Source organism: Chroicocephalus ridibundus, chromosome 9 (assembly GCF_963924245.1).
Source record: "Chroicocephalus ridibundus chromosome 9, bChrRid1.1, whole genome shotgun sequence".
Taxonomy (NCBI): Eukaryota; Metazoa; Chordata; class Aves; order Charadriiformes; family Laridae; genus Chroicocephalus; species Chroicocephalus ridibundus.
Genome location: NC_086292.1, coordinates 32,510,113 through 32,532,552, shown reverse-complemented (window position 1 = coordinate 32,532,552; position 22,440 = coordinate 32,510,113). Strand labels below are relative to the sequence as shown.

The 22,440-nt window shown below is 41.8% G+C and overlaps 1 protein-coding gene across 8 annotated transcripts in view; it reads right to left on the bottom strand.

The window, feature by feature from the left end:
• Nucleotides 1-22,440, bottom strand: part of OTUD7A (OTU deubiquitinase 7A) — a 151,904-nt gene that overhangs the window by 66,504 nt on the left and 62,960 nt on the right. For 4 of the 8 annotated variants that reach the window (XM_063345785.1, XM_063345782.1, XM_063345789.1 and 1 more), the window contains 2 exons: nt 16,685-16,816; nt 993-1,149 (listed from right to left, as the gene is read on the bottom strand). The gene's annotated coding sequence lies outside the window, so the exon portion shown is untranslated. Of the gene's footprint in view, nt 1-992; nt 1,150-16,680; nt 16,817-19,564; nt 19,816-22,440 lie in introns of all 8 variants that reach the window. The other 4 variants (XM_063345786.1, XM_063345788.1, XM_063345784.1 and 1 more) reach the window with 3 other exon arrangements.

The following is a 22,440-nucleotide window of genomic DNA, read 5'->3' as shown; positions in this document are numbered from 1 at the left end:
AAGCTTTCCTAGGAATTGTGGTTTTCTGGAGAACACATATTCCGGGTTACAGTCAGATTGCAAGTCCTCTGTATCAAGTGACATGAAAGAAGAACTATCTCAACTGGGATCCTGAGTACTGATAAGCCTTTGAACAGATCAAACAGGAGACAGTATGTGTGGTAGCCCTTGGGCCAGTCGAGCCCTTGGCCTCAACTAAAGCCTATGGTAGAAAGCACTCAGACGGACTCAAGTTCAGGCTCTAAGGTTTTGGAGCCAAAGGTACAGAGGATCCAGGGTATTGGGTATGTTTGTAGCTTCCTCTATTGCAGTATTTCTATAGTTCAGTGAAGAAGCCACCTCCAGAAACAGTATCAGGAGCACCTGCCACCAGTATACAGTATAAACACTTGGACCGACCAAGGCCCACCTTGGAGGGGCAGAAAGGAAGGGTTGGGCAGGATTTCATCCCTATTGTTCTTCCAAGAGATGCAATAAGAGCACTGGCTAATACAATCAGGGCACGCAAAGGTCTCTGTTTTGATATCTAATTCCCCATGTCCCCCCAAAACCCCACCCAACCCAACCATCTTTCCAGAGCTTTCCAAAGTAGTTATTAAGTAATACCAGCTAACCATAAGAGAAAAGCACCAACATTTTTCTTGCCTCAAGTGAAATATGACACAATGTCCAGCATGGGAGTTTTTCTTGCCAAATCCATGGCTAATAAAAATACATCTGCATTACTACGTTTTGTACTTACTTTTTTATTCCTGAAAAAGTGTAACCCATCCTTCTAGGCAATGTTCTCTACAAATATCAAATAAAAATTAAAGCAGGCATTTCAAGAGTAGTTGGTGCTAGACAAGCTATAAAACGGGTGGCATTCAAGACACAGTTATGCTAAGGTATCTCCAAACTTCTACCCTGCCTGCACTGCTGCAGAAATAGTGCAAAGCAAAGAAAACAGGATGAAGTTAAATGATACACAACATGTATCAAACAAAGTTTACCTTTGAACATGAATTAGATTTTTCCTGTTAATTCCTCCTCACAGGCTGAGTTGCAACTTCAGCATGTGCCAAGGGTAAGGACTAGCATGGAGATCTCCTACTGGTTGCAGATGATATTCGTTGGCTCTTGCTTGTACCACAGCTACAGAGAAATAAACTGTGAAAGAAATTGGAAAGCGGTTGATTTCACTGTTCCCCAATGAAAGACAGTACACAGTCCTTTCCTACTCCTGGTTATATTTAACCTTAAAAATTGAATGCCTTTGCTTTCTTAGAAATTGCTTCTTTCCGCGCACACAAACATCACTTACTTCCTGCCCCAGGAGGGTGGGCTCCTTCCCAGCCTCATCCACCAGCACTGCCTGCAAAACCCAACTTACTCCAACAAATTGGAAGTGTGGGGGGTATGGTTACACAATTACATGGTTTTCAGTGCCAAAGCACATTACGCTAAACCTACCCACTTCACAGCCTTCTGGCCCCTATGCTGTACTGCTTTCTCTTTTATACCCCTTCTACATTTATGCTTTTATACTATTTATACAACTGTATCATTATGTTGAGGCCACATTAGGATAGCAGGGGAGGTGATCCTTTCCCCCCTGGTCGGCCCTGGTGAAGCTCATCTGGAGCGTTACGTCCATTTCTGGCTCCCCAGCACAGGACAGACATGGGCACACTGGGGCAAGTCATTGAAGGACCACAAACTGCCCATCTGCATCACCGTCAGACAAGGGAAACACTTCTAAAATGTAACATAATAAAGATGTAGTAACAGAAGGAAAGCTGGAAATAGTGAGGAGGCTAGTTAAAAAAGCAATGCAGACACTTCTGGAAGAGAGCTACCTTAGTGGATTATGGCCCAATTTGGCATCTAAGCTTTGTAGCAACTAAATCTGTTTCAATGCAAATGCAGAACAAAAATTCTTGGGGTTTTTTTTTTTTTTGATAATAACACTCATACACTGTACTAAACAGCACTAACATCCATACAAAAAGATCACAAGAAACTGAATACAATTCATTTCTTTAGTGAGTTGGAGAAATAATGAAATATATCTTAACCAGCAGGATGGAAGCATATGGATCAAGCTACAAGAACCTGCCACAGGTGAATGATACAAAGCATTAGTGAATCTCAGATAACAATCAGAAGTGACTCAGTAGTATAATGACTGCTAATTTAAAATGCACCAGCTGGGCACTCAAGTACAGTCAGTATGTGCGGGGGCTAGACTGCTCATAAATTCAGAAAACTGAAGTGCATATCAGTCTGAAGAAGTCAATTCATGAGTTGTCTCAGTATCAGCATTACTTCAGTATTTTTAACAGTGGTATTGAAAAGATACCCTTTTAACAGCAGAAGACAAGACCACCATCACCTCAGAATTGCCTCTGGATTACATGATCATCAGAACCATACAGTAACAATGTCAACAGACACATTTCATTCTTAACTCATCCCAGCAAAGGTTGCGTAAGCTGCCAATGAAGATCTTTTCTACAAGAGGTTCCTTCTGGTAATGCAGAAAGTTTTCTGTCTGTATATATAAAACTGGTAGTATCTGTGCATTGACAGCTGATGAAAACACAGCTCATGTGCAACAGAGCCAGAGATAAGGCTAGCCATTGTTTTACTGAAAAACAGTAACTTAAAATGAAATATTACCCAGGTTCCATTATATAATGATAAATGGCTCTACAGGTAGAAAGCACCACCTTGTGCTGCGTGCCAAGGAAGAACAACCAATCCAGACCCTCCAAATCCAGGGTAGTGTGAGGGAAACATTTTCTAGTCCAATGCTCCCTCTGCATCTCTGCACCTATATTATTCTCTAGGCTCTGGGTCCTGCAGTTGTGCTTAGAACACCTGCACAAAATATCCATGCTATTTCATAGAATCATAGAATATGATTATATGAACAGTCAAAAGCTTCTGCGAGGAAAAACATGGGAACTCAGACTGAGCTCCTCTGCAAGCATGTGGCTGTGCAGGTCTCGGGCTGTAATGAATGCCTGAGTCTGGCACTGCTCCCACAGGGTTCCAGGGACACTGTGTGCATACGGTGCGATCAAGTAAATGATCTGCTCAAGAAGGTGGTTGAACTGAAGGAAGAGGTAGAAAGGTTAAGAAGTATTAGGAACTATGAAAACGAAATAGATTGGTGGAGCCATACCCTGAGGCAAAGGCAGCAGGAAGAGGCTCTATCAGAAGTGGATGACCCACTTCCCTCCTGTCACCAGGCAGAAGGAGAGGACTCAAGGGATAAGGGGGAGTGGTGTCAGATCCCTCCTCGGAGAGGTAAGCGAAACCTCTCACGGCCCCCGTCACCATCCCAACTGCCCTTACGTAATAGGTATGAGGCTCTGGAAATTGAGGACCAGGCGATTGAGGATGGAGGAGCTGATCCATCCAGTGAAATGCACAGTGCTCGTCACTCACCCCCACGCCTCAGGACGTCCTCAACAAAGAAAGAAAGAAGGGTTATTGTAGTAGGTGACTCCCTTCTGAGAGGAACAGAGGGTCCTATCTGTAGACCGGACCCATCCCACAGGGAAGTCAGCTGCCTCCCTGGGGCCAGAATTAAGGACATACGGAGGAAACTCCCTTCCCTGGTCCAGTCATCAGATTACTATCCGCTACTGATATTTCAGGTAGGCAGTGACGAAGTAGGTACCAGAAGTCTGAGGGCAATGAAGAATGACTTTAGGGCCCTGGGACTGCTGGTTAAGGGATCGGGAGCACAAATAGTGTTCTCCTCTATCCCATCATTTGCAGGGGTAGACGAGGGGATAAATAGGAGGAGCCAGCAAATTAACTCCTGGCTCCGCGACTGGTGCGTCCGGCAGGACTTTGGCTTTTTTGAACATGGGCTGATCTACAGGAAACCAGGCATGCTGGCATCAGGCGGGGGAAGCCTAACCCGAAGGGGAAGAAAGAGACTGGGACAAGAATTAGCAGGGCTTATCCATAAGGCTTTAAACTAGGTTTGATGGGGGATGGGGACGAAACCAGGATCACAAAAGTGGTGCCTGGGAGCAACATAGCAGTGCTCATGGGAATAAGTGATAGCAAGGTCTTGCAGCCTGCCTCAGCGATGGTGGGGGATAGTGAATTGTGTGGCAGCATAGACGCAAGGAGTAGTGATAATTTGGTAACTACGGTAGTGTCCGAGAATGACCAGGTGCAAATCAGGGCCTGTCCCCCCAAGAAAGTGGCAGGACAATTAACCCAACTGAAGTGCATCTACACTAATGCACGCAGCATGGGGAATAAGCAGGACGAGCTGGAGGCCATCGTGCAGCAGGGAAACTATGATGTAGTCGCCATCACAGAAACATGGTGGGATGACTCACATAGCTATAGTGCTGCCATGGATGCCTATAGGCTCTTCAGGAAGGATAGGCAAGCAAGGAGAGGCGGGGGTGTGGCCCTGTATGTTAAGGAGTGTTACGAATGCTTTGAACTTAATGATGGTGATAATGGGGTTGAGTGTTTATGGGTAAGAATCAGGGGCAGGGCTAACAAGGCGGATATCGTAGTAGGAGTCTGTTATAGACCGCCCAATCAGGATGAGGAGGCAGATGAAATATTCTATAAACGGCTGGGAGAAGTCTCAAGATCGCGAGCTCTTGTCCTCGTGGGGGACTTCAATTTGCCGGACATCTGCTGGGAATACAATACAGCAGGGAGGGAACAGTCTAGAAGGTTCCTGGAATGTGCTGGGGATAACTTCCTGACACAGCTAGTGAGAGAGCCAACTAGGGAAGGTGCCCTGCTGGATCTGTTGTTTGTAAATAGGGAAGGTCTTGTGGGGGATGTGAAGGTTGGAGGCTGTCTTGGGAACAGTGACCATGAAATGATAGAGTTTTCAATTCTGCGAGAAGCAAGGAGAGGGGTCAGCAGAACTGCTACCTTGGACTTCCGGAGGGCGGACTTTGGGCTTTTCAGGAGCCTGGTTGACAAAGTCCCCTGGGAGGCAGTCCTCCAGGGCAAAGGAGCCCAGGAAGCCTGGATGATTTTCAAGAAGGAAGTCTTAAAGGCGCAGGAGCAGGCTGTCCCCATGTGCCAGAAGACAAGCCGTCGGGGAAAAAGGCCGGCCTGGCTAAACAGGGAGCTAGTGTTACAACTTCGGGAAAAAAAGAGGATCTATGGCCTCTGGAAGGAAGGGCAGGCCACTCAAGACGACTACAAAGAGGTAGTTAAGCTATGTAGGGAAAAAATCAGGAGGGCCAAAGCCCAGCTGGAGCTAAACCTGGCTTCTGTTGTCAAGGACAACAAAAAAAGCTTCTATAAATATATTAGCAATAGGAAGAGGACTAAGGATTATCTCTGTCCTCTAGTAGATGGGGCCGGCAACATAGTGACCAAGGATGAGGAAAAGGCTGAGGTACTTAATGAAGTCTTTGCCTCAGTCTTCAGCAGTAGGACCAGTTGTTCCCTGAGCACCCAGACCCCTGAACTGGAAGACAGGGATGGGGAGCAGAATGAAGCCCCCGTAATCTAAAGGGAAATGGTGAGGGACCTGCTTCAGCACCTGGAGGTGAACAAATCTATGGGGCCGGATGGGATCCACCCAAGGGTATTGAAAGAGCTGGCAGAGGTGCTCGCCGGGCCACTTGGTATCATTTATGAGCAGTCCTGGACAACCGGGGAGGTCCCAGCTGACTGGAGGTTAGCAAATGTGACACCCATCCACAAGAAGGGCCGGAAGGAGGATCCGGGGAACTACAGGCCAGTCAGTCTGACCTCGGTGCCTGGGAAGGTCATGGAACAGATCCTCCTCAGTGCCATTACACGGCACATGCAGGAGAACAGGGTGATCAGGCCCAGTCAGCATGGGTTTTTGAAGGGCAGGTCATGCCTTTCAAACCTAATATCCTTCTATGATAAGGTGACCCACTTAGTGGATGAGGGAAAAGCTGTGGATGTTATCTACTTGGATTTTTGCAAAGCTTTTGACACTGTTTCCCACAGCATTCTCCTGGAGAAACTGGCTGCTCATGGCCTGGACAGGTGTACTCTTCGCTGGGTAAAAAACTGGCTGGATGGCCGTGCCCAGAGAGTGGTGGTAAATGGAGTTAAATCCAGTTGGTGTCCAGTCACAAGTGGTGTCCCCCAGGTGCTGGGGCCGGTTCTCTTTAATATCTTTATCAATGATCTGGATGAAGGGATTGAATGCACCCTCAGTAAGTTCGCAGATGACACTAAACTGGGCGGGCGTGTTGATCTGCTTGAGGGTAGGTTAGCTCTGCAGAGGGATCTGGACAGGCTGGACCGATGGGCTGAGACCAACGGTATGAGGTTCAACAAGGCCAAGTGCCGGGTCCTGCACTTGGGTCACAACAACCCCATGCAGTGCTACAGGATTGGGGCAGAATGGCTTGAAAGCAGCCCGACAGAAAAGGACTTGGGAGTGTTGGTTGACAGCTGGCTGAATATGAGCCAGCAGTGTGCCCAGGTGGCCAAGAAGGCCAACAGCATCCTAGCTTGTATCAGGAATAGTGTGGTGAGCCGGACTAGGGAAGTGATCATCCCCCTGTACTCGGCACTGGTGAGGCCCCACCTCGAGTACTGCGTTCAGTTTTGGGCCCCTCGCTACAGGAGGGACATTGAGGTGTTGGAGCGTGTCCAGAGAAGGGCTACAAAGCTGGTGAGGGGCCTGGAGGACAAACCTTATGAAGAACGACTGAGGGAGCTGGGGTTGTTTAGCCTGGAAAAGAGGAGGCTGAGGGGAGACCTTATCACCCTCTACAACTACCTGAAAGGAGGGTGTAGAGAGATGGGGGCTGACCTCTTCTCCCTGGTGACAAGTGACCTCTTCTCCCTGGTGACAAGTGACCTCTTCTCCCTGGTGACAAGTGATAGGACGAGGGGAAACGGGTTCAAGTTATGTCAGGGGAGGTTTAGATTAAATATTAGGAGACATTTTTTCACTGAAAGGGTTATTAAACATTGGAATAGGCTGCCCAGGGAGGTGGTGGATTCACCATCTCTGGAGGTGTTTAAAAAAAAGGGTAGATGGGGCACTGAGGGACATGGTTTAGAAGTGGCTCTTGTCAGGGTAGGCTAAAGGTTGGACTCGATGATCTTAAAGGTCCCTTCCAACCTCAACAATTCTATGATTCTATGATTCTATGTTGGGTTGGAAGGAACTGTTAAAGGTCATCAAGTCCAACCCCCCTGCAGTAAGCAGGGACTTATTCAATTAGATCAGGTTGCTCAGAGCCTCTCATCATTTCATTCTTCCTGGTACTCATCAGACCTAAATTAACAGGACAACATATATTAATAGCGTTTATTCAGACAGATGTGTCTGAAAAGATGGAAGAATCAATGATGAAACATGCTGCACAGGGAAGTTGTGGCTGCCCCATCCCTGGAGGTGTTCAAGGCCAGGCTGGATGAGGCTTTGAGCAGCCTGGTCCAGTGGGAGGTGTCCCTGCCCAGGGCAGGGGGTTGAAACTGGATGATCTTTAAGGTCCCTTCCAACCCGAACCTTTCTATGATTCTATGTTAACGAACGTTAAAAATTAAAGCAAACAGAACAAAACCACCAGTGATTACCTGAGTAACACTGGTTCACTGTGTTGGATTACTTAAAAGTGAAACAAGATCTACAGGACTGTGCTGACTGGAGCAGGACTCCTGCACAGTTTCCACACAAACTCCAAATTTTAGCAGTGCTGAATTAAGCTCATCCAGTGCTGTAAGAGGCAACTAATCTCTGCTACACACGCAGCTGAGGAGCGAGCTGCTGTGGAAACTCATTCCATATATATTGGTAAGGCCTCACGAAGTCCCTAAAACTTTATAAACTGAACGTGGTGCTACCGAACCCACAAATATTAACAGCTCTTGTAAAAAAGCAAATCAAACAAGAAAACACAAAAACGTCTCAAAGAACCGCCCCCCAACCCCCTCAAAACCTCAAATACTAGGTTTCCTACTATAACAGTATTTTACTAACTGTTTACTAACTACTAATCGTGTACTAACTATTTTTCTTTTACTCACACAGCAAACATCACCTTTCTACCCCAATTTATAACCCTAATTCTCACAGGTGGTCTGGCTGTTACTTCTATTACCTCACCCTGAAGAAAATCCTTTATAAAAAGCCTGAACTATGCACGCTCTGCACTCTGAAAGCAAGGAGCAGAGTTGGTAGGATCCTCACAATCACAGAATGGCAGGGGTTGGAAGGGACCTCTGGAGATCATCTAGTCCAACCCCCTGCCAGAGCAGGGTCACCCAGAGCAGGCTGCACAGGAATGCGTCCAGGCAGGTTTGGAATGTCTCCAGAGACGGAGACTCCACCACCTCTCTGGGCAGCCTGTGCCAGGGCTCTGCCACCCTCAAAGTAAAGAAGTTCCTCCTCATGTTCAGGTGGAATGTACTGTGTTCGTTTGTGCCTCTTGCCAGGCACCACTGGAAAGAGTCTTCTCCCATTCTCTTGCCACCCGCCCTTTAAATATTGATAAGCATTGATAAGATCCCCTCTCAGTCTTCTCCAGGCTAAACAGCCCCAGGTCTCTCAGCTTTTCCTCATAAGAGATGCTCCAGTCCCCTCTGCTGGACTCTCTCCAGTAGTTCCTTGTCTGTCTCGAACTGGGAAGCCCAGAACTGGACACAGTACTCCAGATGTGGCCTCACCGGGGCAGAGTAGAGGGGGAGGATGACCTCCCTCACCTTGCTGGCCGCACTCTTTTTAACGCACCCCAGGATACCGTGTATACCGCCCTGTATACACATTTGAACTAGCACTATTTTTTTCCCCAGAGGGAGTTGTTTTCTCAGCTCTCTAGAATTTAGAGGGGGGAAAGAACCAAACAAACCAAAACCCAACAACAATAATACAAAAAGAAAAATGTTTTTTAAAAAAGCAATGTATTTGCAAGAAAACTACTATTAACTGTGAAAACTCACCCGGATGAAATAGTAAAAACTACTAAGCAAGAAAAGAAAATAAATTATAAAGGAGGAGGCAGTGACTCAGAAGCCATATGGCTACCAGACTTACTGTTCTCACCAGATAAGCATAGTCTCTCCTCACTACAAAACCACCACCTCTGCTCTGACGGCTAGTCAAAGCATTAACACAACTTACACTTTAAATATACAGACTTGGAGGAGATGTAACACCATCATCCACGTTATACCCACCTGCCCAGAAGCATTGCTCCTCTTGTGGTTAACAGTATAGGCACACATGCATACTTGCAGTTTTCCTTTCAAATGCGTCACGCGTGATACACAAATGGCACTTTTAACTGAATGTAAGTGGAAACATCTTGACCCTCAAAACACGATGAAGATCTTGGTTTCCACTCACTTTCTAGCCAAATTTCTTCCCTAAATAATTTGTCATTTATACAATGCAAAAAGAGGCAGTGAAAGGGGATTATTTGTTGTATACTGTAAGAAAAAGCACGTTTAAAGTATTTAAAGAAGAGATACTGATTGCTTCTAAATGTTAAGATGGGTTAACAGGACTTGAAATCAATTTAATACAATCTCAGTTATATTTGATCTTTTCTACTCCTTTAAGTACCTGTCTCTTAAAACTGAGCCATACTTAGAAGTAAACATTCTTCATCTGAATGTAAATTTGACTTCTTCAAAATCAAATGGCTTCATCCAGTTAAACAATATGAAGATACTTTTTTCCAAATAGGCGGAAAGAGATGCATAGGGCTAACTAATGAAGCAAAAGCAAGTGTGTTATAACAAATCCCATGCCTCCAGAATACAAACAGCTGACAAAACAGAAGTGAAGAACAGAAAGAAAACCACACACAAACAGCGCACGGAGGACAAACCCTCAGGAAGACACAGTGATGAAACCACAACTTTGATCTTTCATAATTTTCAAAGAAAGGATGAAATAAGCACTATCGGCAGAATGCCCAGTCTCAGTGCTCTAGGAAGCCAGTGGACAGACACTCACCAACTGCATTACACCAGTTCCCTCCAGACTTTATTTGATTTCCCTGCAGCGTAAACGCCCGGTAACATCACTGATTCCTCTCAGCTGCCTTGGCAATACAGAGGCTAAGCGCAGTCCACTGCTGTGTGGAACGTTCATGCTGCTTGCATTTTTGGCGGGGAAGGCAGAAAGACCCTGTTTGTGCACAGCTCCAGACTCTGAAAGTCATTCTTTCTGAGATGCCATATTTGATGGTGAGCATCATAACTCTACAGTCTTGACAATATAATGAAATTGAACCAATGCACCAAATAAGACCATTTCATCCTAGTGAAACATTTAAATTTTTTGAGCTCAGGCTTTGCAATTTCTCATTCTTTTCTGCATGTAAAATGTATCTACTTACAGTTTCACAGAGACTTTAATTTTTTAGTAAGCCGAAGAGTTTTTATTTAGTTATTACATTTCTAAAGCCGCTCCACTCTTCATTAGACAACACTTTGCCAAATGTTCATATACAAGATTAAAACTATTAAGGAAAAACTGTAATTAGACAGTCAAGTCCATTAGAGAAGATTTGTTTCGGAGAGGAACATCAGCTTTAAGGGAAATGGTAGTTAATGTAGGCACCCTGCTTTTCAGATTGCCTAGTAGGAATACCATGTATATGTGAGAGCAGTTAATTGTTCAGAGCATTTGTTGCCTGGGTTAAAAGGTGATTAAATATTAAGATTCAGGACCAATCTGCAATTTAGAAAGATAACGCTCTGCCAAGAGTAGCTGAAAGGAATGACATAAAATTTCTAATGGTTTTGCACCAATGAAGACACAATCTTGTGAATGCTGTGGTTCACCTACAGGAAGGCTACCTCATTTCCAACATGAAACTTTTCCCTACCCTTTATTTGGGTTAACTTCAATATTATTTACCACACTACAACTTCAATCAGTAAACTCTTTGTATTTGGAGTAACACTTCAATCGTGCTTTGTTTCAGCGTTCCCCTGAATAGCTGAGGACTTTTGTCTCTACAATTAGATACATGTATTTTTATTTCTGTACAGAAATAGTCAGGTCTGCATCCAAGATACAGTTGGAAAAAACAGAAACATCGCTCTACAAACATGTTTCTGTTTTCCCGTATTCAAAGTGGATCTAGAAGGTTAAAACAGAAGAAAGACGTTGACAAAGCCTTTTCTGGAATACTGAGAGCCAGTTCAATAACCAACGTTTCAGAGAAATCACCTCAGACTGAAACAGGTGAAATGAAAGGCTACAGATAATCAGAAGTTCAGCATTTTATCTTTGGACAAATCACTATAAGAGCCTGGATTGCAGAGCCAATGAAACAAGGCTGAGAACTGGACTGAGACTGCTCTTCATAAATGCACCAAGTCACCAGTAAATATAGTCTGGAAATAAAATACAAGGCTCCCAGTGACACAAGTACTGGGAACAATCTTTCCTTAGAAGCCGGGGAGAAAACACTGAATTATTTTAAAAAAACAGAGCTACATAAGTACATGTAAAGTACAATACAACATCCCGCAGTGATAGGAAACCAGACTTAAAAAAACAGGTGCTTTTCTTGCAATACTGTGACCTGTTTTTTAACACTACTGAATAAGCTGAGTTTCTCTAGGAAACTTTTTCAGGGATTATTCTTGTCGGGCAATGGAATAAGATGGTCCCCATTGCGACATTAAAACAGTTTCTATATGACAACAATCTGTATTCAACCTTTTCCCTTTCTCTCTGTAATTTCCACCTGGAAAACTATATAAGCAATCTACACACAATTTGATTACTTCTGTAATAGGATGTACACATATGGATGGCGTTTACATACAAATGCAAAGAAAATATCAGCAGGTTAAAAGTGAGATTCTTCCAGAAAATGAGTTCATACAGTAATTTGCATTGATAAAAAACAACACTTTAAATTCACAGCAGTATTTTATAACCCCTTTTCAAAGGTCATAGTGATTATACATGAAGAATTGGCATAAGAACAAATTGTTGCTTTGGGAAAAAGTCTTCTCTGTAGTTTCTGGTATTCCAATAAACAAACATGTAGCGTAAATTACAATATGGATTATGTTGTAAATATTTATATATATAAAATACATTGTATCGGTAAAAAGATACACGACTGCCTAAACAACATACTAACCTTAGTTGACAGGTTTTTTCCTCTGTACAATTTGACCCGTTTTGTTTTTTTAAACTTACACGTAAGCACTAGCTATAGGAAGTCATGCATCTTTACTAAGCTGATGGTAACTATACAGCTGATAGGTGGTTTAATTAAAAAAAAAAAAAAAACACACAAAAAAAACCAAACAACAAAACACAACCAAAACAACCACTAGTACATGACTGTGTCGCTGAAAATGTAACCACATTTAGGTTTTTTGGTGTGGAGCAAGTATTGCAACTGCATACCTGTTAAAGTGTTAACTCACATAAAGGTAACATTATTGTCTCCATCTACAGATCTTAATGGCAAGTCAATATTATTTTCCAGAACAAAACAGTCTTGTTTTGTTCCCTGTCAACTAGACTGCTATTATTTTTTGGCAGGAAAGGAAAAAGTAATAGTTTTTACAGGGATAAGAATAACCATTAAAATATTAGACTCCAAATTCTAACAGAAATACCAGTTCAAGATACCAAACACTGAAGAAAAATGGAAGAATTCCCAAAGAGCTAAGCAAAGTATGTGCAATGAGAAAATTTCATTGACGTTTTATAAAATTGTAACAGTATGGTGTAAACTGTAAGTGTACGTTGAGTCACATTCATTTAAAGCACTTCTATACAAATCATTGTAGCAGCAGTTCAAAAACCCACAGAACCATGCACTTAGTTTTAAGCACATGAAGAAATCCCACCCAAATCAGAGATAAGAAGCCCATGCTGCTTCAGCGCGCCAGGCAGCACCACGGACTAATTGTGACTGACCCGAACCACTTTGGCCTTAGCACTTCTCCAAGAATTTTAAAAGTCCCAAGTATCCTAGGAGAGGATTGAAGAGTTTCTTTCTTTTGTTTTTATTGCCCCCTAGTAATTAAACTAGCCCTGTTCTGCCCCAGCCTGCATCACTACCATTCAGTCCCAGTTTCTACCTGGATTCCACAGCTGGGGCCCAGCAGAACTGCTCTCTGCAACTCGGGCAGTATCGCCAACTGCTGGAAGACAATTGTAGCCATTCACTTGTAGAAGCAATACAGCTTGTGACATGATCATTTTTCCTTTGTTTGCCATAGTACTTAGCATTATCCTTGGTCTTTAGAGCCTTTTCTGCAATTTTGACTTACAAAAAAAAACCCCCAAAACTTTCAAAAACCAAAACTTCTCTTACACAACAGGGGGACAGCTGGGGGTAGAAGTGTTCTGCTGACAGACCACAGCATGGTCATTTAAGAAAGTGGAGACAGGGTATTTTTTGCTAACTGTAAGATTTGCTTACTGATCTGAAATGTACTTTTTCCTCTCAGATTCACATGGAATAGCATAAATCAATTCTTTTTCCTCTTAGGCTGTGCTCAGAGAATGACAGTTGAAGATAAGAAGAACATTTTATTTCTATTAGTTAGTAAGGTGCAGAAGACAGGTCTACTAGTAATATCAATGCCCCATACATAAATGCAAATATAAAAAAAACACAAGCAAAAAAACCCCAACAACAAAAAAACCCCATTCCACGGTCTTAAATTAACACCTCAATAAACTGCACAGGCATGTTCCAACACACTACTATCTGGCTTGTAATTTATCTTTATTTTGCACTAGGATGACATCTTGCTGGTACCATCTATCAGAGTTAAATTTTTTGGTATGGATGACCAGAGCTGTCCTGTCACCTTATCTTCTTTTGAAGCATTAGAACATATTTAGGCTTGAGAACCTTGCAAATCCTGGCCTTCCATGTTTCACTTGTAACTGCTGACCCCCTTCAGCCAGAAAATACCACTTAGGCTCACGCACTAGCGAAAGAGATGCAGAAGTATGGAAGATAACACTGTCTTAACACTTCAAAGTTGTCTGATGCACTTTAATCTAGCATGTTTCATCAAGACTAATGATTCTGCTACATCATCACAACGGTCCTCTCTCACCGACAGTACAGGGTTTAGAAACTTGAGGAAGTTGCTGGATGGATAGGACGATAACTACCTAACAAAAGGTAACACACACTAGACCAGATGGCAAAGTGGGGTATTTATATGTTATTTATAAAACATGGACTCTCAAACACACGTAAGATAGCACGACAACATTTAGTGACCAGCACAGTTGTGGGCCATCTACCTTCCCAAGTATAAAACATCAGAGTTACAAGAACAAAAGGTGAAGAAGAAGAAGAAAGAAGAAAAATAAAAGCTCCCAATCAGGCGTAATTACTAAGGTTTTGTCTACACAATGGAACTCAGGAAAATTAACCCAAATTAATTTAACTGGATTTGTCCGTGTCCATTAAATTCCTCTGCAAACACTTCTATCTGGGAATAAAATGTGGCCTTAATTTGGTCTAGCTTCGAAGTGAATTAAACTAAATTCACTGAAGGCACTTCAATTATGAATGGGAGAGCACGCACAGAGACTTGGGGGGATTTAAGCTGCCCTCTTTATATTACTACATTTAGTTGACTTGCATCAATTTTCCTCAGTAGCCTGTGTAGACAAGCCCTGAACTGATACATCAGACACAGAATTGAAAAAATAGAGAATGAGGGAAGCTACGCTGGAGAATCCTCAGTCAACACACTAAACCCCTGGGGGAACCACTGAAGAAGAGCTATTATCCAAGAGAAGAGAATTGTTTAACTATTTTAAGTTCAGTTCTAGGAAGAATACCACCAAAGTTCAGAGACCAACTGAGAAGCATTTTAAAAATGCAGATATGCTGCAGAGGTGCTATTTATTTAAAACATCTACTATTTGATTTTTTATTTGAATTATTTTAAGCTAGAACTATCGATAGAGAACACTACTAAATCATCTTTTGAGGCGATTTAATTAAGAATTAGAGGTTATAACCTATTATTAGAGGCTAAGACAAAAGAAAGTAGAAGAGAAAAACTGAAAAGATCACACTGCGTTTAAGAGCTATGGCACACTCCCACTGGAGAAACATTATGGAAAGCTAGAGACACTTGAAAACACCCAAGCCCCCATAAAACGTTCTGAAACACCCACAGTCACCAATAACAATCGAGGTGTCCCCCACTCGCACCCCACCGCTGACGGCAGCCCAGCGAAAAGCATGGCACCAGCCGTGCCTCGAACACGTGCGCAGGGGGGTTCGTTCGTCTGCCCAGATGTTCTGCTAGAGCATTTTTACAACTGCATTTTCATGGAGCTTCAGAGTGTTTTTGTAACACTATTGTTCTTACTCAAGAATTATTACATTCTCAGAGGGGAAAATGTCATAGATAAAGTAGAAGCCCACAGAAATAGGGGTCCAGAACTGAGACACAGTGCCAAGCAGGAGACAGAGCCTTTCCAGGTAAGGATCCTCTACATCCCTTCATCAGTATTTTTTCCAGATAAAACCCCACCATTGCTATACTCTTTTTGCTTTCATACAGGACAACAGTTAAAAAGAATGAACGTAAGGCAATTAAAGTGTTTCCCTCCTTTTATTCACAAGGGCCCTCAGAGCGTGTTAATTGTGTTCTGGCAGAAAGCAGCACTGCAAGAGATAAATGTAATGCTACCGATAAAATTCATTTTCTCTAAAACAAAGATCTTTGTTTTAAATCAAATTTAAGTATCAATTATTCTCTTATCTGGGAGAGTGATAAAGACATAGGTAGTATTATACTGTACTGGAAATATAACAATTAGAGTTTCAAATGTTTCTCTGAGGCCTCTTATTAAATGCAGAGTTTCATTAAGTAACGTGCATCTCTTCCACTAGAATATATTGCTATGGAAGAAACATAAACAAGCTAGATCGTTTTTCCTCATTCAGAATTTTTTCCTTATTTTTTCCCCTCATTTTCCTCGTTTATAGATTTTTTCTGATGCTGCAAGAAGATAGTTTCCAAATGTTGCACAAATTCCTCCAAACACCATCCTTCTTTCAAATAAAGAAGGTATGCTGGCCAAAACTCTACTCTTAACACAGTTTTCTCTCACAAAAATATATATCATATACTCCCCGTGCATAAAATTTACTTCAGTACATTAAAAGCAAGATGTCTGAGTAACCGTTATTGGATAAATATAACGTGGAGTTTCATTCATTTTTTCAAGTTTGCGTTGTGTTAAAAATGAAACACCTGAGCCTGCAGGCCCCATGACACGCACGCAGCTCAGCCACCAACACAGCAAAGACCAGCTTAACCACTTGCCGTTTCTTACGTTTCCAGTTATTTAGCCCCCTATTTCGACACTGCGGATTCTAAATTTCATTGTCATAGCAACAGGAGCCTACGTCTTCATTTACAATGCAGATAATCTTGCTGATCGCACTATTCCTGCGCAGCCCCATAGCTTCTGGTTTGCCCCCTATGGGGGTCAGCTTTGGCTGGAGCCAGCGGGTGGGACGCCCTGGTGTCCAGCGGTGGGAGGTGCCATGGCCCCCGCTCTGCCCCGTCCTCCTATGCTTTCCTTTCAGAACAAACAGCCACTGCTGGAGAGCCAGACTGCTAAGGTTAGTTCTCCTGCTAAGGCTGCTTATTCTTGAGCTGTAAGTAGATACTCAGCTGATTAAAGCTGCCTCTAAGCAAGTTTTTAATTCGACTTACTTACAACAGACTTTAAAGAAGAGTTCCTTGAGCATGTGTCAGATGGGTGTTATGCTGCTGGCTTTTGCTGAGGAAAAGAATCCATTTTTGCCACAGTAGAAGGTATGAATAAGCAAAATTTTGTCCCCTGAGAAATCTGGAAAAAGAAGAAGTAGTATTTTAATCATTGTACTTACTCTATGCTATTTGAATAATAATAATAAGGGGCAAAAATCAACTTTACCTTTGACCTTAGGAGACTAATGGATGCTACTCTCAGTGCAGCTAAGTTACCATATACAACAATTTGCATTAAGATTACTTAGGCACAACCCAGACAATTAAGAAAGAAAATATGAATTATGAATGTACAAAAATATCCTTATGGCTATCCTACATGAAAATGGTAATTCAGGCTTAAAAATTCTTCTAACAGTTCTCTCTCTTAAGATTCATCAAATACACCTTTGGAAGTTTTTCTTCTCAGAAGCTATCGAAATCTAAGGCAATGAACTAACGAAGAGTTAACCAGGAGAAGACTCAATTAGGATAGCCCTTTTCTTTCATGGAAAAAAGGGACAAACACATGAAGAAAGAAGGAACGCTGCTTTATTTCATGGGTTTTATTTATTTTTAAAAGAAACAGCATTTCTCTTCATATATAATCTACTCCTATCTCTTAAGTCTAAGTCCTGCTGCTTGCAAACACATAATCCAATTACTATAAGCTTCACATTATTATTTTAAAAGGCAGTTAGAATCAGTTTTACTGTTTCTGTTTTTTTAATCCATTCAAAAAACTGAAAACACTTGTAACTGAGCCCAGCTTTATCAGACCCAGGATTTAACAGATACCTGCCCAAACCCCCTTCATCATGGAAAACATTCCTTCCAGTAATAGTTTTAAACCAGGCAGAAACATAACAAGGTCCCCATTTTTATGGATTTGTGAGAACTCTGATAGGAAAACAGAACATTATATTATTTCTCATTAATTCCTAGAATACATATGGAAATAACCAAATCTCAGTTAATAACAGCCCTCATGCAAAACATGCCAGTTGTCTGTATAACAACTCAACTGTGACATGAAGGGTTTGTGAGCTAATATATAGTATTTTATAAGATTCCTAGCTTTTTTTTTTTCTTCACCATGATATATTTTCATGCAAGAATCGTACATCTGACCAAAGAATTATCTTCAATCCTTTGTTGGAACTTACTTTTGAATGAACCACATCACAAAAATCCTTGTACAGGAGTAGATTATTTTAAAGTTCAGAATAACATAAAAAGAATAATTTCATACACTGCCAAGGAAATACAAGCAGCAGTCAAACCACATCTGCCTATGACCCTCATCATTATCACTCTCACAGAACTTTAAAAAAAAAAAAAAAACCAAACTGTAAAACCCTCATCAACTTACAGAAGTAACTTTTAATAGCTCTAACACTTTCAAAGATACTTCAACTGCAAGGGATAGAAATAACATCAAGCGTGAATAAGCCTCAACATGTCCATGAATACCATGTTAACAAACTGAAATAGCTACACTACGGAACTCCTGTTAGCTGTGGGGAAATAACTAAAGACTGTTATGCAGCCTTCAAAATCAAATGACGGTATTTCTGCTAAGGAGACATATCTTTTAGCACTGCGCAGGAAATAAACAAGCATTAAATGTATATCCCTTTTCTCAGCTACGTATTAACAAACAACGATTGAAATATTTTTATAGTTTTGTTCAATGCATCAGCTGCAGAGAAAAATAAACCCTTTCCATCCAAAACTCAACCTGCATCTTCAGTCGAAAGAGGACTTAATGTATGTGCTTCCAGTACATTCTTTTTTTTTTTTTAGTAAATCACAATGTACCACGTAAACTATGCTAAAAATTATTCCATTTAGTTTGCTGTCGTAAACAAGTGATCTGAAAGATTACCATGGATACTATATTTTTAGGGCACCAGCAAATGCATGTAGCTCAGCCCTTTTTGGCATCTCTCTCACACACACAGCAGCTTCAAGAACTTATTTAGTGTTCTGGGTGTTTGGGAGCTTTTTTATAGTTTTTATCTGGTTTACTGAAGACTAACTTGATAGTACAGTATGCAAAACCTCAAGCTTGTACATAACTTGCAGAGAGGTTTACAGCAGTTACTGCTATCCCTGCCAATAATTTCTTCAGTCACCGTGAAATGCAAGTTCTTCCACACAAACGGCTGTACACCTGACTAGTGTATGGGAGATACACTAAGGCTAAATTCAGATCTTAAGAACTTGATTTTGTTATTATGAATAGTCCTTCTGAAGGAGCCTTGTCCCTTCTCTTCACCCCCTGAACACAGTGTAAGCTCAGGCTAAGGTTAGCTGCTGCAAATACCCAGTTCAAGATCAACCTTGGGAATCTTGTGTTCCCCTAAACAGTGGGACAATGAACTGAAGAATGCTCCCCATACGACCACAACTTGGTGCATGACAAATTATACAGAGATGTAAATATATAGCATAAAATTAACATTAGGTATCAAAAGATTAACGTGCAGAGTAATGTCAGCTGCAATTCCTTTATAATTCTGGGGACAAATCTTGCATTTATCTTTTTACATTTGCATGGTCCCTGCAATACCTTCGATGTGAAGTTAGCAAAGAAAATGAGGAAACACAGATTAAAGATGCTACATATATATTTCAAAAACAAAGAACTTGAGAGCAAACAGGTCTCTTGAGAGTAAGAAGGAGTCTTAGGAAAGTCAGCTGAGGCCAGATGCCAGAGTAGTTCTTCATTAAGAATGAATATTCACAGTAACTTTCTCAGTTTTTCCCTATTTTTGTCTGACCTTTCAAAGTAAACGCTGATAAGGAGCTGAAGAAGCTTCCTCTACTCAGTTTTTAGAAGTACCTCAATTCTCTCCCGAGACTGTCATGCAATCCTCATCCTGAACTCCAAAGGGATCCCATTTTCCACCTCCACTTCTGACACAGGACTGAAATAGCTCCTACAATCTCTCCAGCAGCTTGGGACCAGCCGCACAGCACTGAGAGCCTTCTCTGATGATGTTCTGTGGAACCTGGACCAGCATCTCCCCACAACATCTCAAGTGTGTGCTCACTTCCATGGTTTTTGTTTCATGCGTGCAGCCTGAAGTAGTTCTAGGACAAGACAAAAGCATTATCTTGTATAACATCAGCTTTGTGCTTAGTTTCTGTTAAAACCAGGCTTCTTCAGTGCATTCTACATTCAGAACAAGCCCTTACCTACGGTTACATTGCGCCGCGGTTCTTTGCAAAGAATTCATTTAGCTCAAGCAACATATGAAGGAAGAACTGTCTCTAATAATAAGCAAGCAGTAACATTTAAGAAGTAATAACAGGATCACCTGAAGGAAGAGGTTTTTATGTTAAAGATGGCCACTATCAGTATGTAGGTCCTCTTAAAGAGAAGTGAAAAGCATCGAAGAAATTATTAGCTATGGCTAGTGGCTCTGCTGTGTCCTACAGATGTCCGTGTTGAACGCTGTTGGGGGAGGCTGTGACGTTTGACACACAGCATCGGTCCAGAGCTCACCTACAGAAGGTCTAGGACTGGCTGATGTTCCGTATTCTTGCAGGCACCTTTCACAGTTACATTATTCCCCAGAGTAAAGCAACACTTTGATGATCTAACTTTTTAATGACCCATTCTTGGAGCACGGTCTGAAGTGCTAGCACAAACAGACTTTCTCTTTGTACTGAACCTTCATCACGTGAAACCTCTTTGTAACCACTGTACGAGAAACATCTATCGCTTTATCTATTTCCTAAATCTCTACAGCTTGTCACAAGTTACTGATGAAGGAAAAGACTTGTCCTCTAGCTAGAGGAATTCTTATTTACCCTGACCAGCGGTTCTGCCACGTGAGCACATTTTTCCCCTCCTTGGCTTATGCTAGTTTGACTCAGAAAACAGGTGCAGTGGATTTAGCTGACAGGGACATGAAGGCAGAAGCTTAAAGGACATCAAAAGTGTTAGCATTATGAGCTTTTTATAAATAGTTTTACAGATACAATTCTCCAAGCATCCTTCATCTTCTTGTACACAAAGATGAAAGAAAGGTTTGAATGCTTACTTGTATGTCAAGTGCACGATCAACACATTAAGAGTTCAGTATAGTCTTTTAAAAAGGACTCTTCAGCATATTCATGCCTTGAGGTAGGCAATTCAGCTGCTATTTTAAAAAATAAGGCTTGACTATCTGTTACTCTTCACTTTGCATTGCTCCTCACATCAAGGGAAAACACAAAATGGTGATTTTTTCCACATTCTCCTTAAAAATACTGATCCCACCAGCTCCCTCTGCAGTGGTTCATCCAACAGCTGCAGTGACAGACTGATCGGAAAGCTCCCTCTCTTGCAAGTACTCTAAAAATAATGGCAGAATTGAACTTCTGAGATTCAGATTATGTACAAAAAGCAAGTGCTTAGATGTATATAATGTAGAAAGGATAGCAAGTCACTAGCTTGCCAGGCATTCATATAACATGCTGGAATTCCACAGTAAGCACATCAGCTCAGTGTAGACAGCAGCTAGATAAGCTGCAGGAGGAAAGAGCTCACATGCTATTCAGCAAAGCAGAACTGGTAATTTCCCCCAACCCTGTGACTGCCATCCTCATTTCTGTGAAACATGAAGTTCCTCAGTTATTGCATTTAGTTTCGAAAACTAACCAAAAAGAATAGAAGGCTTATTTCTTTTTCTTACTGAAAACTATGCTTTAACATCACCTCCAAGATTTTTAGAACTAGAGAAGCAAAGGAGAAAATAAAGGTATGAGACATGGAATCTGGAATGATTCATTTCACAACATTCTGAAGATGAATAATTTAAGTATTGCAACCATGTGTTTCATTTAAACTACGTAAGTAATTGATAGTCTGTGAAGAACCCATTAGAAAAACTGAAACCCATGCATCAGACAGATCTAGAGAGAAAGCACTCCTCCTCCCATTCGAGTAGTACGGAGCAACATATCACAGATGCAGCATTAAAGGCCATTGAACAACTCCATAGCGATGCTGGCAACTGAGCAGCCACAGCTTTGTCATGTAGCTGGGTCAGAACCTCAGACTTGAACAACTCCTCAGCTTGGGGTGCCAAGCTGTGGGATCATGCAGTGAAGGTCATGCGTCACATTTCATACTGAGAGAGAACTGAAATATGACTATAATCACTTATAATGGCCACTAACCTCTTTAAGTACTCTGAAGACACTCATTTCTACAGTCACCACAGCAAGATTAAAGCACAATTCTAAATCACATTCAATTGTTGGAATCTTTGCCTATGTTAAAAATCTGCAAGTTAGTATCAGGGTTAGGGAAAAACACCATGTTTTTTTCAATTATGAGTTATTTCTAAAACTTTCTGTAGGGGAGGACAGGAAGGTGTAAGCACATTATTTTCAATGCCAACTCAACAGATCACTTTTCATGGTGGAAGGCGGAAAACGTGGCAAGTTTTTTTTCAACTGTCTAAGCAGAAAAGTACCAACTCTGAATTAAGTCCTGAAGAAATTGCTGAGAGACATCCTACTGCAGTTGACAAGGTCTCTCTTTTGAGTCCTAGGGAAAGAAATAATAGATATCTGTACAGAGTGAGGAGCGACATCTGAGAACATTTTGCAATAGGCCGAACACCTCAGGTTGGTCTGCATGAGAGACTTCTATTGATACACAATGTGTTTCTTAAAGAGGAGGGGGGATTTCTCCGTGACTAACAACCACATGCAGCTACAGTT